Raw genomic sequence first — 19,887 nt, 5'->3', positions numbered from 1 at the left:
GGCAGACTCTCAATGGTTAGGGCCCCTTCACACATAGCATAAATAAGTAGGAATCAGGGTGAATCAACCCAAACGAAAATATTAAGCCAACATCGGGAGGGACACACGGTCGGGCAAGCGTGAACAGTTTCGTGCACGTGCACGAGCGTGTACAAAACTGTCGCAGCGGGAACACAGTGCTAGTAGCTGGAGCATGTGGAATGACATTGTGCAGCTGCTATGGAAAAACACCCGCAGAATTCGAACATGCAATTCACAAAAGCTCTGACTGACAGACAGAAACTTTACCAGTGCACTACCATTGCTGTCCTATAAAATGTGCATAAAATGCCTGAAATCAACAAGAAGATAAACGTATTTTAAAAAATAAAACCACACACCATGTTTGAGGGGGGAGGGCGCGACACACATGCAAGACACATGCAGCACATGTGTGTTGCTTTTTCCAACACCACACTCGTGGGGGCACATAGACAAATTTTACAGCCAGCTCAAAAGTGATCATCTGCTCATTGTTTTCGTGCTAACAGCACGAATGGCCACACATTTTCTGTGTCAAGGGAGCGGTGTTGGATGATCGTGTGTGTCACTTGCCACAAGAGGGATCGAATAGGCTCTCACAGGGCACTCTCTGACTTTCAGTCACTGGTGTGCACGAATAGTTGTTGCGACACATGTACGAGGCGTTGGAGGCAGCTACGATTTTTCACGAATGGCATGCAATTCAAAAAAAGTTTGCTGTTTTGTAAAAATTTATTCCTTATTTTTTAAAACCATTTGGGAGCAGCTTGGATTGACGGTAGGCATTTTTTTTTAGTGCTTTGCAGATCTGTTCAATTATCAAGCATATCCACTGGACTGATATTAATATGTTCACAGTGTGCCCTGTGAAAGTGGAATATGAAGGAAAATTCAAGTACTGGATCAGGGCTCCATATCAGCAGGTATGGGGCATTAAATTACTTGTATCAGGATCAGAGGGGGCAAACATCCCCAGCAAAAGTAGATAAGACAAAGATAAGAAAGTAAAAATATCATCATATATTTGTCACAGGATATCATAAGTACCCTTGTTACTGTACATATACTTTATCTGTTTCCCACAAGCTGTAGTGTTGGTGTAGTGTTCGTGCTGTAGTGTAGTATAACAAGCAACAATTGCTGGGATCATGAAAATGACAAAGAAATAGACTCTGTAGTGACTACATATGGTCCCACTCCAGACAGTATTAAAACAATGCAATCATAGTGTTGAATCAGCTCTATAATAGTGTTAAAATAAGTAGATCAGCTCTAATAGAGTTCATTTATGCTGTGACAGAGTTGATTTCAAAGTATGATAGGGATCATTTTGTAATACCATTTGAAATAGGACCATGTGTACTCACTATAGTGTCTCTGCAAAATTGAATGTGTTGTGATAAAATATTTTAATCACAGTTTCCCTGCAACCGTTGCAACCAAAGTAAGCAAGCCAACATATCATGTTCATGTGAACCTGAAACATACTTTAGAGCAATACACCATCTTCAAGTTGCTGTAACATCTGTACGCTATGGCTCTGAAGGGCTAAATGTTTGCCCTGTTTGGTGATGGTGAACCAGTCTTCTTCTTAGCATCACATAATCTTTAGCAAAACTACCTTCTGATGCACTGTTGCCAGCTTTACCCCAAGCATAAAAGATCAGCAAAAATAAATACATGAGCCAGTGATATCTACTGTGGACTTCAAACCAATGGGTTACTGGAATGCAGCCAAATGTTAAAAATGTTTGAGAAATCTTTCACAATCTTGTCTTAATTTGCCATTGATCATACATTTTACATTTGTGCTATTAACCGTGCTAAAACAGCATACAACTACAGATATGATGAAACTAATTTTTTCTATCCATACTGAAAGAATGGCATGAAAAAGCAAAAACAGTGCAGACACCTGGTCATTTATTTATTTAATTATTTTCATCCACTCATTCATCTTCAGCCGCTTACTCTAATTAATGCCCCCGTCACACATACGCCAACTCAGGCCAAATTGCGTCAGAATGACACATTCAGCCACAATCGGAAAATATTGACTTGCGGTGTGAAGCTCAAGGGACGGCAGTCTGTGAGCATCTACATATTTGGTCCCATTCACTCGGCTGTATCAAGCTCGGCACATGTTCAAAACACTGTTGGTGCCATTGAGATGAAAGTCTGATGGTGGTCTATATGCAGTTTTTGCATGATCTGATCACAGTCTACATATTCTGACGGCATCAAACCAGCATCTAAAACAATCTGATCGCAGATGATTGAGCTCTGAGATCGATCGGTCACAGCAAAGCCTGCCGGCATGTTGTGGGATGTCCACCTCCACTGGAGGGCAAAGGAAATGTTGATATGTAATAACATGTATGTGGCACACATTCACCATATACGTCATACACATAATGCGTCATAGCGCACATAAGGCACAGAGCTAAATGGATCTCACCGCTGTAATATACATGTTATTACGTGCTCACTAACTAAACTCTGTAGGAGGTGTGATGTGGAACTGTATCACAGGCAGAGACAATGTTATTACACATGAAACTCAACTCAACCACGGAACCACAATCCTTTCACAGTGCAGAGCGCACAGGAACCAACCCACAGCCTGTGGTGAAAAGCCTCACCCAGCAGCTGTGTGCTAAAATAACCATGCAAAAATTAAATCCCATGTGATAATCCAACCGACATCACAGTGCACAGAGTTGCGTTGTGCTCCAGAACTGAGCAAAAAACAAATTAAAGTTTGCTGGAAAGGCTGCGTTTGATGCATGGTGTGACTGCTTGGCCCAGTGGCAGCAAACTTTTAGCAAAGCTGTCCAGTGGCACATGCGCACATGTGCACCCCACACGCACGCTTAGTGGCTCATGTAGCATTATGGCATTTAGGAGGATTTGCGCATGAAATGAGGAAAGAAAAGCTGAGCGTCCGCAACAAAGGTGGGCGGAAATGACAAATGTCCCGGGGTGGATCAGCGAATACATGAGGAAGAAAAGCGGATATAACAGGGAACAGAAGCGAAGGCGACCCCGGGGGCGCCCCCATGAGGGGCACAGCGGCCGTGATGCACTCGCTTCATCCTTGCCCACTCTGTCTGCATGCGCGACATACGATTTGCGACCGTGATGTGGCCGTGCTGGGCACGCGTCATATCTGTTTTGCACGCTGTCCCGGTCCGCCGCCAAGCCGCGCCAACCTATCGGTTGCAGATATCAGCGGATGCCAGGGGATATGCGGCGCGTTGGTTGTGTATGTCCTGCGTATGTCTTCAGTATGTGTTCAGGCAGTGATGCGCATCTCATCCGCAGCAGGATTTTTGAGCCGCTCAAAAATCCTGGCTGCGGACATGCGTGCCTTTTCGGATGATCACGGACATGTTCGGATGGCGGGCGACTCATACAGGAATGTTACACGGTTATTGTGGTTATATGTGGGCCACTTTTGTGCGCATTCCATCTGCAAATCCTCCTAAACGCTAGTGGGACAGGGCCCTAAGGATCACAGAGGGCTGGTGCATATCCCAGCAGTCATAGGGTGGGAGGCGAGGTACACCTTGGACAGGACGCCAATCTGTCACAGGGCCACAAATAGACAAACACAGTGACACCTGCATGCACACCTATGTATAATTTAACATTCCTAATCCACCTAATCTGCATGTCTGTGGATGTCTGTGAGAGGAAGCCAGAGCACCTGGAGGGAACCCAGACAAACACGGGGAGAACATCCACACTCCACACAGAAAGGCCACAGGTGGGTATCCCTTGACCATACATACATACATACACACACACACACACACACACATACATATATATATATATATATATATATATACACACACACACACATATATTTATATATATAAGGGGTTGAAATACATTTTTTAACCTACTTGCACTGGTGCTAGTAACAAAAAAATTACTTGCACCAAAACGCGCAAACGAACCGTCCGTGAGTAAATGTGGAGCTGTCTGGAGTTATACTTCATGTGGACATGCCCTGTCTCTGGCAATCAGTCTGTGAGCAGGACTTATGTCCTTTTTTAATACAGTGATGAGAGAGTTTGAGGGGAGAGCAAGGAACTAACAGCCTGCAGCCAGACAGTTTTTTTTTCACATGCGCGCATGAACGAATCATCACAGCAACTCGCTCCATGTGTGAGAGTCATAAAACACAGGGAAGACGAAGACAACACACTGGAAATGGTTTTTTTCCTTATTTATTCCTTTATTGGTTCATTCTACTGGTGCTTATAGTTGATAAAACTTGGATAAAGTTACTTGCACCAGTGCTAGTGAGGTATAAAATTATGTGCACCGCTCGAATAATATGTGTACAAACTAGCACATGCACGTACTATTTTGAGACCTGTATATATATATTAATAATTTCATTTAATGTGGAGTTTTTTTTTATCCCATGCTATTTGGTCACAATAAATATTACACTTCTTGACTTTCATATATAAAATTAATCTCTTAGGGCAGGTCAGCAGTGGAGTGGGGACGGGGAAAACTTGTGTGAACAGCTGTCAGTGCATTTTGCTGATGCTGACAACATACGAGGTCTATTAGAAAAGTATCCAACCTTATTATTTTTTTCAAAAACCATATGGATTTGAATCACGTGTGATTGCGTCAGACAAGCTTGAACCCTTGTGCGCATGCGTGAGTTTTTCCACGCCTGTCGGTTGCGTCATTCACCTGTGAGCAGGCTTTGAGTGAGGAGTGGTCCAGCCCCCTCGTCGTTGTTTCATTGCCAGGAAATGGCAGAATGATTTGGGCTTTTTTTCCATCAGAATTTTTTCAGAAACTGTTAGAGACTGGCAGCTGGAAACCATTAGAAAAATTTATCTGGCTTTCGGTGAAAATGTTACGGGCTTGGTAGAGAATAAGGAGTGTTACTGTCACTTTAAGGACGGCCCCCAGCGGCTGTGGGGCGCACCGCGCTCCGAAGCCGCCATCGACAGGCTGAACGACCATTTCATTTCTAAACGGATGGCTGTCTGGATCCGTGACCATCGTGTGCCATTTCTCTGGTTATCACAAGAGCTGAACATCAACCATTTTCTGGCAGATTTCACTTTTAACAAGAGATTTTGTCATGGAAAGCTGAGCGGAGGCTTTGCGCGTCACGATGGATTCGCTACTGGAGCGAGACAAAACCACCTCCGTTTTGGTATCACAGGACGGCTTTGAGATGGCGTTCAGACAGCTGTCGGTGGTTTTTCCATTGAGTGATTATCTGAGAAATTGTGGATGTGCCTGGACATGCCAGAACATGTCCCGTGAGGCTTCATCACGACGTTGCTTTGCGCCATGCGGCACCGCCACGACGCGCGGAATTCCTCCGTACGTCTGTCTCAATGTGCCGAAAAAGTGCTGATGTCCACATCTTTTCACAATTCCTGTGTTAGTCAGACAACGTCCCGAATAAAACACAGCGTCCAGTTTGGAAATGAACGGCACATTCCACTATTACAAGAGTTTTTGTCATGGAAAGAGGAGCGGAGGCTTTGCGCATCGCGGCGGTGCCACATGGCGCACAGCAACGCCGTGATGAAGCCTCACAGGACATGTTCTGGCATGTCCAGGCACATCCACAATTTCTCGGATAATCACTCGATGGAAAAACCACCAACAGCTGTCTGAACGCCATCTCAAAGCCGTCCTGTGAGACCAAAACGGAGGTGGTTTTGTCTCGCTCCAGTAGCAAATCCATCGTGACGTGTGAAGCCTCCGCTCGGCTTTCCATGACAAAATCTCTTGTTAAAGGTGAAATCTGCCGGAAAATGGTTGATGTCCAGCTCTTGTGATAACCAGAGAAATGGCACACGATGGTCACGGATCCAGACAGCCATCCGTTTAGAAATGAAATGGTCGTTCAGCCTGTCGATGGCGGCTTAGGAGCGCGGCGCGCCCCACAGCCGCTGGGGGCCGTCCTTAAAGCGACAGTAACACTCCTTATTCTCTACCAAGCCCGTAACATTTTCACTGAAAGCCAGATAAATTTTTCTAATGGTTTCCAGCTGCCAGTCTCTAACAGTTTCTGAAAAAATTCTGATGGAAAAAAGCCCAAATCATTCCGCCATTTCCTGGCAATGAAACAACGACGAGGGGGCTGGACCACTCCTCACTCAAAGCCTGCTCACAGGCGAATGACGCAACCGACAGGCGTGGAAAAACTCACGCATGCGCACGAGGGTTCAAGCTTGTCTGACGCAATCACACGTGATTCAAATCTATATGGTTTTTGAAAAAATAATAAAGTCGGATACTTTTCTAATAGACCTCATACACACCTCTGTGATGGGCAAGCTTCTTTAAACCTAGTCACCGAATTTTGGAGTAGCAGGAGTCCGGGTGTATTTTGAACATATCCAGTATGCAACTGACTTTCACCCCGCACTGCATCGCCGAGATACATTTTCTCAGGAACAGTCATACAAATGTGCCTGAAATCAAATTCACAACTGTCCATCCATGTGTGAAGCTTTTAAAAATGTTCACATTTCCTAAAATGTAGTTAATATTTTGCTTGTTAATGATTTATTTAATCCTTTTGTGACCCACACACAAGTAACCAAAATGTTATTTTTATTAATTGGTCCACCCAATTAGCAGATTATCCAAAGTATTCATGGATATAACAGCAATCCATGCATCTCGAATGTGGATTGAGTCCCCTTTGGAGCCAGCATCAAGTAGCCTTTTAAGGAACTGCAAGATTTGGCACATCTGGGCTGTCTTTATTTTTTTTCCCAACACCAGAGGTTACCGCTTGTGATCAACATCGATCTACTGGGTTCATCTGGCTGATATGTTGTCATCTCTCCTCCTTCTCTACTTCCAGGTGAGCCACCGGATGCACTTTGACACATTTCATTGCACAAGAGTTAAGATGAACCAAATCACTAAATCAGTCCCACACGTGTAAAAATTAACACTGTCAAACTGAGTTTCACACAAGCTCATTTTGCTTCTCTCTCACTCTCTTTTCCCATCTCTCACTCACGCACTCCGTCCACCTCTCACTTCCTCTCAGACACTCGCAGACGTGTGTGAAATCCATTTGAACAGCCTTCATAAAGCAGCAGGCCATTGCCATGCAGCACACGGTGCACCTAGAGCCAAGAGGCAGACCCACCCCCACCTCCCCACCCCCACCTCCCCTCCTCCCTCCTTTCTGCATGCTGATTATTAGAGAAAGAGGGGGAGAGACATACACAGGCGGGGGGGTGAGACGGTGGTGCCAGCTCTCCAGCAGCTCAATCACATTTAATGCTTTGAACAGTGTGAGATGAAACCGTCTGCTGTTCACCGCCACTAATATCACAAAGCAGGGTAACGACAGCACAACTTGGTGGCACAGACTGCCAAATCCAATAAATGAAGATGGCACAAACTTCTCTCCCCCACTTTTTCCCCCACTCTCTCTCTCTTTCTTTCACTTGTCTTCCTTCCATCTTTTCCTGCTCCCCACACTCAGTCCATCTCTTTCATTCCATCTTTAGCAGCATCAAAGAGATTAAAGAGGGATTACTTATGAGATGTCAGTGTGATGTGCCTGCTGGGTATTATACTTTTTTCCCCCCTTTCTAATGTATTCACAGATCAATATGATGCACATTAACACACACACACACAAGTGGTGTATGCATTTAAGAGAAGCTAAAGTGGACCCCCCCCCAAAAAAAATCTACTTGCAAATTGCAAAAATTCCAAAATTAAATGAGTGCATTGTTCTTTATCATATATATCATGTTTTTCAAATAACTTGAACAATGAAAATAAGGAACCTTTCCCTGTGGTCTTGAAAGAAAAAAGGTTCAATGTTTTACATAATATTGTAAAATAAAATACTTAATTGCTATCTTAATTTGCTGTATGAACGATATCGGTGAAGAAAAAGTAGCCTTTATCAAAATCACAAATATCTCAGGATATCCACCATGTCTCAGGATACCCGCCGCGTCTCAGGATAGCCACCGTGTCTCAGGATAGCCACCGCGTCTCAGAATAGCCACCGCGTCTCAGGATATCCACCACACCTCAGGATATCCACCACATCTCAGGATATCCACCACACCTCAGGATATCCACCACATCTCAGAATATCCACCACACCTCAGGATATCCACCACGTCTCAGAATATCCACCACACCTCAGGATATCCACCACACCTCAGGATATCCACCACGTCTCAGGATATCCACCACACCTCAGGATATCCACCACGTCTCAGGATATCCACCACGTCTCAGAATATCCACCACACCTCAGGATATCCACCACGTCTCAGGATATCCACCACACCTCAGGATATCCACCACGTCTCAAGATATCCACCACGTCTCAGGATAGCCACCATGTCTCAGGATAGCCACCGCGTCTCAGGATAGCCACCGCGTCTCAGAATAGCCACCACGTCTCAGAATATCCACCACACCTCAGGATATCCACCACACCTCAGGATATCACACCATTAACATACATCTGTAACTTATCATTTCAAACCGGTAAATTTCCCAATCAAATGAAAATAGCTAAGGTTGTGCCGCTGTATAAGACTGGGGATAGACACCACTTCACAAATTATAGACCTGTTTCTTTGCTTCCACAATTTTCCAAATTATTAGAAAAGTTATTCAATAATAGATTAGACAAATTCATAAATAAACATAAATTACTTACTGATAGTCAATATGGATTCAGAGCACATAGTTCAACATCACTTGCATTAATAGAATCAGTTGAGGAGATTACAAACGCCATAGACCACAAATTACATTCAGTTGGAATATTTATAGACCTTAAAAAGGCTTTTGATACAATTAATCATGACATATTAATCAATAAACTTGAACAGTATGGGATTAGGGGGTTGGTGTTGCACTGGGTGAGAAGCTACTTAAGTAACAGAAAACAGTTTGTGAAGTTGGGGGAATATACATCATCATGCTTGGACAATGCTTGTGGCGTCCCACAGGGGTCAGTATTGGGTCCAAAACTGTTTCTAATTTATATAAATGATATTGTCAATGTTTCCAAAATATTAAAATTAGTATTATTTGCAGATGACACAAGCATTTTTTGTTCAGGGGGGGATTTGCAGGAGTTACTGAGGAGGATCAGTATAGAAATGGGAAAATTGAAAATATGGTTTGACAGAAACAAATTATCATTAAACTTAAGTAAAACAAAATACATGTTATTTGGCTATTGTAATACAGACATACAGGTTCAGTTACAAGTCGAGGGGGTAGATATTGAAAGGGTACATGAAAATAAGTTTCTGGGGGTGATAATAGATGATAAGATAAACTGGAAGACTCATATAAAACATATACAAAGTAAACTGTCAAGAAGCATTTCAGTTCTAAACAAAGCGAAACATATTCTGGACCACAACTCACTCCGCATTCTTTACTGCTCACTGGTTTTACCATATTTACAGTACTGTGCAGAGGTATGGGGTAATACTTATAAAGGTACAACACAATCACTATCAGTAATGCAGAAAAGAGCTATAAGAATTATTCATAATACTGGCTATAGAGATCATACAAATCCACTATTTTTACAATCCAAATTCTTAAAATTCACAGACTTGGTTCATTTTCAAACAGTACAAATTGTGTATAAAGCAATAAACAATTTACTTCCAGCAAATATTAAAAATATGTTTTTTAACAGATCAGGGGATTACAGTCTGAGGGGGAAATTTAATTTAAAGCATCAGTGGGCACGAACAACATTAAAAGGTTTCTGTATTTCTGTCTGTGGGGTGAGGATGTGGAACAGATTGGGAGTGGGGCTCAAGCAATGTCCAAGCATGAACCAGTTCAAACAGCGGTACAAAAATATGTTTTTTTTCTGGGTATAGGGAGGAGGAAGGGTAATGAGGGTTAGGGTGTTTTTGTTTTTTGCTTCGGCTTGTAAATATATAGTATTTTGTATGTAAGTAGGTATGTGTAGGTGTATATTTATGTTTGTGTATATATATGTGTATATATGTGTATGTATATGTGTATGTGTATATATATGTATATATATATATATATATATTGATATCGGTTTAGGTGTGTAGGAATCTATGTGTATATGTGGCAAAGGGTATTACTGGTTGTGGGGAAGAAGGGGTAGGGATAAATAAGCTGATGCTTCACCCTACCCCTTTTCGGACATGTTGGGTACACAGTAGGAACTTTTTTGTTGTTGTCTTTACTGATCTATCTTGTAATTGTTGTTGTATCAAATGTTCGAAATAAACAGTTTTCATTCATTCATACATTCATTCATTCATTCATTCATATCCACCACATCTCAGGATATCCACCACGTCTCAGAATATCCACCACATCTCAGGATATCCACCATGCCTCAGGATATCCACCACATCTCAGGATATCCACCGTGTCTCAGGATATCCACCGCATCTCAGAATATCCACCACACCTCAGGATATCCACCACACCTCAGGATATCCACCATGTCTCAAAATATCCACCACACCTCAGGATATCCACCATGTCTCAAAATATCCACCACACCTCAGGATATCCACTACATCTCAAGATATCCACCACACCTCAGGATATCCACCATGTCTCAAAATATCCACCACGTCTCAAAATATCCACCACGTCTCAAAATATCCACCACATCTCAGGATGTCTCCCACGTCTCAGGACATCCACCATGTTTCAGGCTCCTTGATAGTATCTTTGTATCTAAGAAAAGAGCAAACAACCTTTCATGAACCTTCTGCAAGTTCACCACAGAGTAGTGTTTTGAGTATTATATGCAAAACAAACTTGATTTTTATATTAATCTGGTGCATCAAAGTTAAATATCATTCAGTTTATACTTATTATATGCACTTTTAATTTGCAGACTTACGACGTGATGGCATTTATTGGGTTTGTGCTATCATGTTAATAAACTGGAGTGGATGGACCCATTCATTTATTGACAGACTCATTCACTAACTTAGTTTTACAGGGAACATACCTAAGCTTTTCTAAAACCTACAAATAAAGCTAGAAGGGGGCATATTTCTTTTTATTTTTTACCTCAGGTGAGTCTGTAGGGTTCCTATGTGCATGTGCGCGTGTCTGTGTGCACAGCACGCATGCCTCCTCTATGCATTTTGCTGTGTGCATAGAGGAGGAAGTATATGTTATCTGAACATGTTCATTGTTACTTAGCGAAACTGATGTCTTCTTCATGTGTAATCATTTATTCCTCCTCTGCAGTATTTGCTATTAGTTAGTTCGGCTTTACAATTAATGAAATGTCAGACTTGTCAGCTTGTTAACAGGAGGCTTGTTGATGAGTGGTGCATTATGTATCAGCAGCTGGTTCTGCTCACTGTGGCGGTGTTTAAAACTGTATGGACAGATTGTATGTATCTTGTTAGGTGGAACTAACAAGCATATTAATACAATAACATGCTTTTGGAGGGCGGTATGCATTTTCAGAGGCCCAACGTCCATGCCCAGTCGCCCAAAATGACAGATATTCGCCCGAGTTAGATGAGGGCGAATATCTGTCATTGTGGGCGACGGCATGGACGGAGGGACTCAGAAAATGCATACCACATGACAACTGCATGTTATTTGCACTATTATCACTTACTGAGATGCACAACATGTGGAATCACATGAACAATATTTAATGTAATTTCAAAACGCACGACACCCAGCAAACGCATACATAAAAAGTTGGCTCACTTTAACTTTTGTCGTGTTGGCTGGCGCACACTGCTCTCCAAATTCGCCAGTGCATCCTCAGCAAGCTGGCTGCTTTGACTGCTGATCATTGTCGTACTATCCATGAGAAAATCCTCTGTAATATCCATATTGGGAACAACACACACTTCTCGCCTTTTCATCTTTTCCTCTGCGGACAGTTCTTGGGCTGCACGCAGTATGACATCATCAGTTTATGCACAGCGGGCGGGTATTGGGATATCCGCGCGTTACTGTGGGCAGGTTATAGCCAGGTAGAGTAAATGTAAGTCTATGCTACTGGCCCAGCAATGCCTCAGTAAGTGATAATAATGCCACATATTGTTCCTTAGCATCACCACCTAAATGTTGTTGTCCATTCAGCAGCTCCCATTTTTTTTTTTTTTTTATTTGGGGTCGCCACAGAGGATACAGCCAGATCTGCATTGGTATTTGGCACAAGTTTTACACCAGATGCCCTTCCTGATGCAACTCCAGTGTAACCTGGAGAAACACACACAGCCGCTGGTGTTCCAAAGAGGTCTACCCTTCAAGTACTAACCAGGTCCCACACTGCTTAGCTTCTGAGATCTGATGGGATCAGGCTTACACAGAGCAGATCAGCTGCAGCATCACCACCTAAATGTTCCCCATTATTTATGGAGGGACAGAGTTATGCTTGTGCCTATCTGTGCAATAAATGAATGGATCCAGGATGTGTTATAGAGACTGCAGCACTGAAGGTGACATGACTGCACAATCTGTGTAATTCTGTCCTTGCACCTTGTTGGTGTCGTTTCCACACTCTGTAGCTGAACAACGAGTGATGAATGATGAGCGGAGGGAGGAAAAGAGGCAAAATGACAAAAGACAAGTATTGTTTCGGGAGAATAACTTTTTGTTGTGATCCAAAGTACTTGCAGCTAGCAAGGAATGGAATATTGACTGGAAATCAGGGAAGAGACAAGAAAAAAACGCATGATGCCAAAAGTCCAACAAAGCACCAAACTGGCCACACTGCTCCTTTATTCTCAAAGACATGCATACAGGAGATTAAGCATGGGCCGGTATGCGATTTGGACAGTACCACACTGCCCATGGTTTTCAGTAATTGATTTTGAAGTAATCCAAATGTATTCAAATTGTAACCTTTGTAATTCAGTGAGTTACATTACTAATTAGTTATACAAAAATGGCCATGCAATTTTTATTCACTTACTGATTACACTTCAAAATAATCTGACCCAACTCTGTAACTCATGAGAGTGATAGTGCAGAATGTTATGTCAGAGCAGGGACTGGAATAAGCTGATGGGCCAGGGTTGGCCACTTTGCACTGTTTATTGTACCACTGCTTTCTACAATCTACTTTCCTCTCTATCTCTTTTCTCTCACCAATTATTGGCATTATTTTTTAAATAAAAGCATTTTCTTTTGGTTTCCTTAGTTTTGTTTTGTTTTTTTGTTTTGTTTTTTTGGGGGGGGGGGGGTGTTTGTTGTTGGTGTTGTTTTTCTGCTTTTTGTTGTTTTTTTTTTGTTTGTTTTTTCAAAAATGTGTCTTGAAAAGGGGGTATTTCTCTTACAACTTCAAATCAGAAAAATCTGGGTGTCAAGGCTGCATTCATCTGTAATCACAACCCCTTCTTCCACAGCCATGCCTTTGTAACATCTGCCAAATGCGGTTTTGCATTGTAGAAAAATGCTTGGGCGACAGTGGAAAAGATGTCATGTTGAAGGCGGCATATTTTGCTCTAAAACCTAAATGTACTTTTTTGCATAAATGCTGCCATCACAGAAGTGTAAATTACCTTCGTCAAGGACACTGACACAACCCCATATTATGACAGGGGACTTTTATACTTCTTCACAGATAACAGTGTGGATGGTCCTTTTCATCTTTGGTCCTGAGCACAGGGTGTCCAATTCTTCCAAAAAAACATCTGGTATACTGATTATTCTGACCACAGTACACATTTCCACTGTGTGATGGCCCAATCGAGATATTTTTGTACAATAAATTTTTATGTGGCATTTGTGAATGTCACTCCATATCATAGTTCTTGACAAAGGTGTCTCAAAGTCATCCCTTGCTCATATGGTCATATCAGCTATTGATGAACGATGGTTCGTGATGCAGTGCCGAATGAGGGATCAGCAATCACAGGTGTTCAGGTTAGGCTTGTGACCTTGCCCTTTACATGTAGCAGCTTGTATTCTCTTTGCTTCTGCATTGTGCTGTGATTGGGTGTGTAAGCACACAGCCAAGATATCAAAAGGAGTGGCTTCAGGACAACCCTGTGAATGTCCTTGAGTGGCCCAACCAGAGCCCAGACCTGAATTCAACTGAAAATCTCTGAAGAGATCTGAATGACTGTGCAGCAACACTCCCCATCCAACCTGATGGAGCTTGAGAGGTGCTGCAAAGAGGAGTGGGCAAAACTGCCCAAAGATAGATGCACAAGCATGTGGCATCATATTCAGGAAGACTTGAGGCTGTAATTGCTGCCAAAGGTGCATCAACAAAGTAGTGAGCAATACTTTTGTACAACCTCAATTCCAGTGAAGTTGGGACGTTGTGTGAAATGTAAATAAAAACAGAATACAATGATTTGCAAATCCTCGTCAACCTATATTCAATTGAATACACCACAAAGACAAGATATTTAATGTTCAAACTGATAAACTTTGTTTTTGTGCAAATATTTGCTCATTTTGAAAAAAAAACAATAAAGTTTATCAGTTTGAACATTAAATATCTTGTCTTTGTGGTGTATTCAATTGAATATAGGTTGAGGAGGATTTGCAAATCATTGTATTCTGTTTTTATTTACATTTTACACAGTGTCCCAACTTCAATGGAATTGGGGTTGTACATGTAATTTTGTTTGTTTTTTTGTTTGTTTGTTTTTTTTTTGTTTTGTTTTTTTGTAAAATTTGCAAAAAAAAAATCATGTTGTCATTATGGGGTGTTGTGTGTAGAATTCTGAGAGAAAATGAATTTAATCCATTTTGGAATAAGACTGGAACATAACAAAATGTTGAAAAAGTGAAGCACTGTGAATACTTTTTGGATGCACTGCATGTATTACTGTGTTGTTTGCGCTTACCCAATCTTACTTGGACATAAGCATTTGATAGGGTTCTTGTTGTTGTTGTTTGTTTTTTGCAAGCTATGTTAGTGCTAGCTTTCTGAATTTGCCATGGGTTACAAAGGAGCTGGAGCCAGAAATATGTTGATCACCCAACCTTTGAAAATTCAGGTAAAAGCAAACAGTGCACCCCCTATGAGGGTAGGTACCCTCATAGGGTACTACAGCATATCATGAGGATATGCTGTAGGGAGAATCAAATGTGAATATAGACACACATATTTCGAGTATGACCCCTGGTATGTCTGAGGCTATAGAAACACCCAGGATTGGGCATTGGGCATGTTAAAATGTGTCCACTTGTGCTGAAAAATGATAAATATGCTCTTATATGAGCACCAACTGTTCTGAGCATAACATGGCTCTAATTATACATGACATCAAAAATGCAAAACGGAAGTGCAATCTTGTAGTTTGTCCATGCTGAGATCCTGTAGGCAGTGAGACACCATATCTACAAAGTACATGATAGTCCCAGTTTGCCCAGACAAAGAACACAGAGCAGTCAGCACACAGATAAGGAACCTTGACCCAGATTCAGCAGCTGAAAAGAACCTCAGTGCAGTGAGTGTGGACAGCTGAAGATCCCCATGTGAATCCAATAAGCCTAAAAATATGTCTCAGCCAGGATTTTAGTTGTTTTTGCCATACTCCTAAAGCAACTTCAACACAGACACTTTCATTGTGTTTCTCTGAGGACGTGATGGAATATAGTTGCTGCTATGATCAAACTTTGCAGGATAACTTCTCCAACCAATGACCTAACGGAACACTAATGGGACGGTCTGTGACTTAATATGTCTAATTTGGGGCAGGGGGGGAGTGGACGGACAGAGGGACATGACAGTATCAAAGAGGTTTTTAATGAGCTTGGTTTTGGTGCAGAAAGTTCCCTGTTCAAATCCCACCCCTGCCACATTTTTCCATGTAATGTGGAGTTGTGTCAGGAAGGGCCGGTGTAAAACTTGTGCCAGTTAAACATGCAAATCTACCTTGGATTTGCAGTGGTGACCCTGAGTGTGAAACAAGGGAGCACCCGAAGGGACTTACTATCGTCTTTGTTGACAAGTTTGTCAACCAAGAATTCCTGATCTGATGTGTCACAGCACCTACGTATAAATGGTAAATGGACTGCATTTATATAGCGCTTTTCCACCTCAAAACACTTTACAATAACGACTCACATTCACCCCGATGTGAGGGTACTGCTATACAAGACGCTCACTACACACTGGGAGCAACTAGGGGATTAAGGACCTTGCCCAAGGGCCCTTCCAGTCAGGCTGGGATTTGAACCACAGATACTCTGGTCTCAAGCCTACGCTTAACCACTAGATCATCACCTCCCCTAAATATATATAAATTATAAATTTAATACATAAATTATAAAACACACTACAACACATATTTTGTGTGAGCTTGACCCATCATTTACCAGCACCAGTGTCACGACCCCACATGAGCGCAGTTGATATGCTTCAATGGAAAAATGGAAGACAATCTTATTTTATTGTTTATTTTTAAGGAAATATGGATTGGGGAAACAGGAGCACCAACAAGTGCAGCATATATTTGTATTGATATTTTTTGTGACATCTCAATTCAAGTTAAAAACACATTGGAACTTTGAACTGTAGCTTTGCAAAAAACTAAATTATTATTATTATTACTATTATCATAGCTTTAGCAGTATTGTAACTCAGTGACATAATGTACTGTGAAACAGTTTTAAGCATGCCCGTTGTTATTTTAATGTAGTAGTTGATGATAAATTTATTAAAAAGGCTGTGATTTGAAAATCAAGTTTGAGATGTCCAAATATTCCAATGTCAACAAAAATCAAACGTCATGTATATTTTATTTTTTATTTATTTTTTTTATTTCATTTTTATGCTAATCAACTCCCAACTTACCAACCTCATTTAAAAAAATGGATTTTTATTTAATTTTGGTACAAGTACACTGTCTGGTATATTAAGTTGGTGAGAGAAATTCTTAATAATAAGATGATTGTAAAATCTTGATCAAATCCAATTTAATTTTCTTAAAAATATAAGCAAGTAAGCATTTACACTTTTAAAAATCCATTGTTTTGGGGGGGAAGTGGTTTCCTTCAATTTCTGAGTATTTGACATTTAGCAGAATTTTTTGGTTTTTAAAAGGTTTTACTTGCACATTAACTGCACCTTTTGTCCAAAGTACACTGTAAACAGTTTGTCATGGAACCTGCTGTGTGTGTGTAGACAGACAGAGAGAGAGAGAGAGAGAGAGAGAGAGAGAGAGAGAGAGAGAGAGAGAGAGAGAGAGAGAGGGCAAAAGTTGAGAATCAGTTTGCACATTTCTTTGGTCACCTACGACCGTTAAGTCTTATGTCACATGTCACCATAAAATACGCGCGCGCGCACAAAAACACACGCCATCCAGATGTTGGAACATTGCTTCCCTGTAACTGGTGCGTAAAACAGCCGCTGGAAATGGATCAAAAGGAAGCATTTAGGTCAGACGGGCTGCCTTCCTTCCTTCCTTCCTTGTGTTATACGTACGTGCACGTGTGACGTCTCACAATCTCAGCCACTTGCACGTTTTGATCAGACAGACAGCAGGGGGAAGGTTATCGTGGTGCTTCGCGTCAAGAAGGCGTGCGCGTCAAGAATCCGTGATCGCTCTCACGCACGGAACCCACGCACTCTCTCCTCATACCGAGCTGCTGACAACGGTTATATGCGCGCCCACCACCACCTCGCGTCCTCGTCTTATTCTCTCTCTCTCTCTCTCTCTCTCTCTCTCTCTCTCTCTCTCTCTCTCTCTCTCTCTCTCTCTCTCTCTATCTCTCCTCCGGAGGCGATTCCGTGCGTCGCCTGAAAGAATCCGCACAATAACGTGGCGATCACACTCGACACACGTTGCTGGTGCGGGCGGATAACGTTTGCATACAAAAAAAAATGTCTCTTTTTGGCACTGCAGTAATAAAACGTGCATATAAATGAATTTCATTTTTAAGGTGTAAATTGCACCGAGCTTTACAAAGCCAAAAAAGTGGATCATTGTCTGCAATCGAGGTCCATCCTCGCCAAGCGGGGCAATGCCGCGCCACCCCCCCCAAAAAAACCACCTGTTTTTCGCGCATGCTGTTCAAACGCAGCCTTCCCCGAGTTGAAGCACACATGTAGTCTGCGCATACGATTAGCAAATTAAGATGTTTATCACTACTTGCACACGCTCTGAAATCCATTAAAATGGTTGCACATTTAAAACAAAATTTGTCAGTGATGTGTGTCATTTTAAAGATCCCTGCAGGTTGTCATTAAAAGAAAAAAAAAAACACTCAAGCTGAGGATGACAGGGGCGCCGATCAAGGTGGAAAGCTCTTATTTCCCAGAGAGAAGCACGGGGAGCATTTACTGTGATCGTGATTTAGAAGAGGAGAAAAAAGCGCAGTGACTCACCAATGTGGATGATTGAATCCGTGAGCGCCGGTTTCCACTCCAGGCTCCCAAAAACGGCCATAAGGAACACAGCCGAGAGAACTTTCATGTTGTGCGGTGACATGCCACCCCCCAAAAACAATTCTGAGTGAGCGCGCACAAGTTAAAATCCCGACAACCGAGGCTTCTCCTTTAGTCCATCCGTGGTGCGGTGCAGGAAATCCTCTGGAATCTGCACTCTGTTCTTCTGCTCGTGCTTCTCTGGAGAGGAGATCAGATTCCTAGACTAGTGCCCTGTTGAAATCCCTCCCGACGTTAAATCACGTTCTGGGCGACGCAAAGAGCCCGCATCCAAAACGCCGACGCGTTCAGATGGACTGACGGGCTGGAAGCTGAGAGTGGAGATTTAAAGCAACAATTCTCTTCTTGCTCGATAATAATAAGAGGGGGGAACCGGGTGGTTTAGTGCAGCAGGTCCCGCTGTAATGACCCGTGATTTTTCAGACCTGGCGACGCAGTTTGTCCCTGCACCACTCACCAAACCATCAGCATCATCAGCAGCAGCAGCAGCAACCTCGACGGGCCAAGCCGACGACCAAAACTTCCATTTCCCCTGAGGATCTTTATCTCTCTTCAATTATTTATTTCCTCTGCGGCTATCACGACAGAGTGCACTTTTTTTCTTCTTCTGAAGAAACAACCAAATGATCAAACGCTGTGTCACATGTCATCGCCGCGGAGACGTGCCATATTCCCAAATTGTCTCCAGGTTTCCGCCGTGGATAGTCATACGCGTGGATGCGGGTGGGGGTTAGAAATATGAGGTGGCACTCTGCTGTTGTGCGTCAGGGAGGAAACGATGGGGATTATTAGGATCAGGAGGAAAAGTAACCGATGATGCGCGCAAAGATACTCCGCGCGGTCCGCACGCCGTATGCGGGTACCCGCGTCAGCGTCAGCGCGCACGGTGACTGGCGAAGAGAAGGTATGCAGTGTGCGTGCGGGGGAGAGAGAGATGAAAGAGAAAGAATAAGAGAGAGAGAGAGGGGGGGGGTGAGCAGCAGCTGTCACTCGCGGCGCGCATCAACCGTCTGGAGGGACAGAGGCTGCAGGCGGTGCTCGGGAGACAGAGGGGAGTCCAAGAGGGAGAGAAAGACGAAGAGAGGAGGGATGTGCTCCGCCGTGGTCACTTAATGCAGCTACTGACCCCTGTCTCCCCCTCTGTTCTCCATCATGTGGAGGTGATGAAGGTGCCTGTTATCGCTGTGATACAGGATGGGATCCAGGTCACTAACTGAGCACTGATTTTTGGATTATCTTTTAATACACCATGATGCTGCTATAAAGTGATTCCACTGCTATTATGATGGTTGAAGACATTCTTGCATTTTTAGTCTCTGCAGTAGGGGAGACCAGGATAGCTGTAACATGTCCGTAACACTGAGATTTAGGTGTCATAGAGCTTAAGTCTGTCACAAAATACCCAAACGTATGATCCACACAAGATAATTATTTCAATCTGCAAGCTATTCTTTCATCTG

At 42.6% G+C, this 19,887-nt stretch overlaps 1 protein-coding gene across 4 annotated transcripts in view; it reads right to left on the bottom strand.

Moving 5' to 3' along the window:
- Window positions 1-19,342, bottom strand: part of grid2 (glutamate receptor, ionotropic, delta 2) — a 2,248,146-nt gene extending 2,228,804 nt beyond the window's left edge. For all 4 annotated transcript variants that reach the window (XR_004560786.1, XR_004560787.1, XM_034170483.1 and 1 more), the window contains exon 1: window positions 18,368-19,342. The gene's annotated coding sequence lies outside the window, so the exon portion shown is untranslated. The remainder of the gene's footprint in view (window positions 1-18,367) is intronic.
- Window positions 19,343-19,887: the final 545 nt, after the last annotated feature.

Source organism: Thalassophryne amazonica, chromosome 5, assembly GCF_902500255.1.
Source record: "Thalassophryne amazonica chromosome 5, fThaAma1.1, whole genome shotgun sequence".
Taxonomy (NCBI): domain Eukaryota; kingdom Metazoa; phylum Chordata; class Actinopteri; order Batrachoidiformes; family Batrachoididae; genus Thalassophryne; species Thalassophryne amazonica.
Note: the sequence above shows the minus strand (reverse complement) of the source record. Positions and strands in the feature narration are given on the sequence as shown.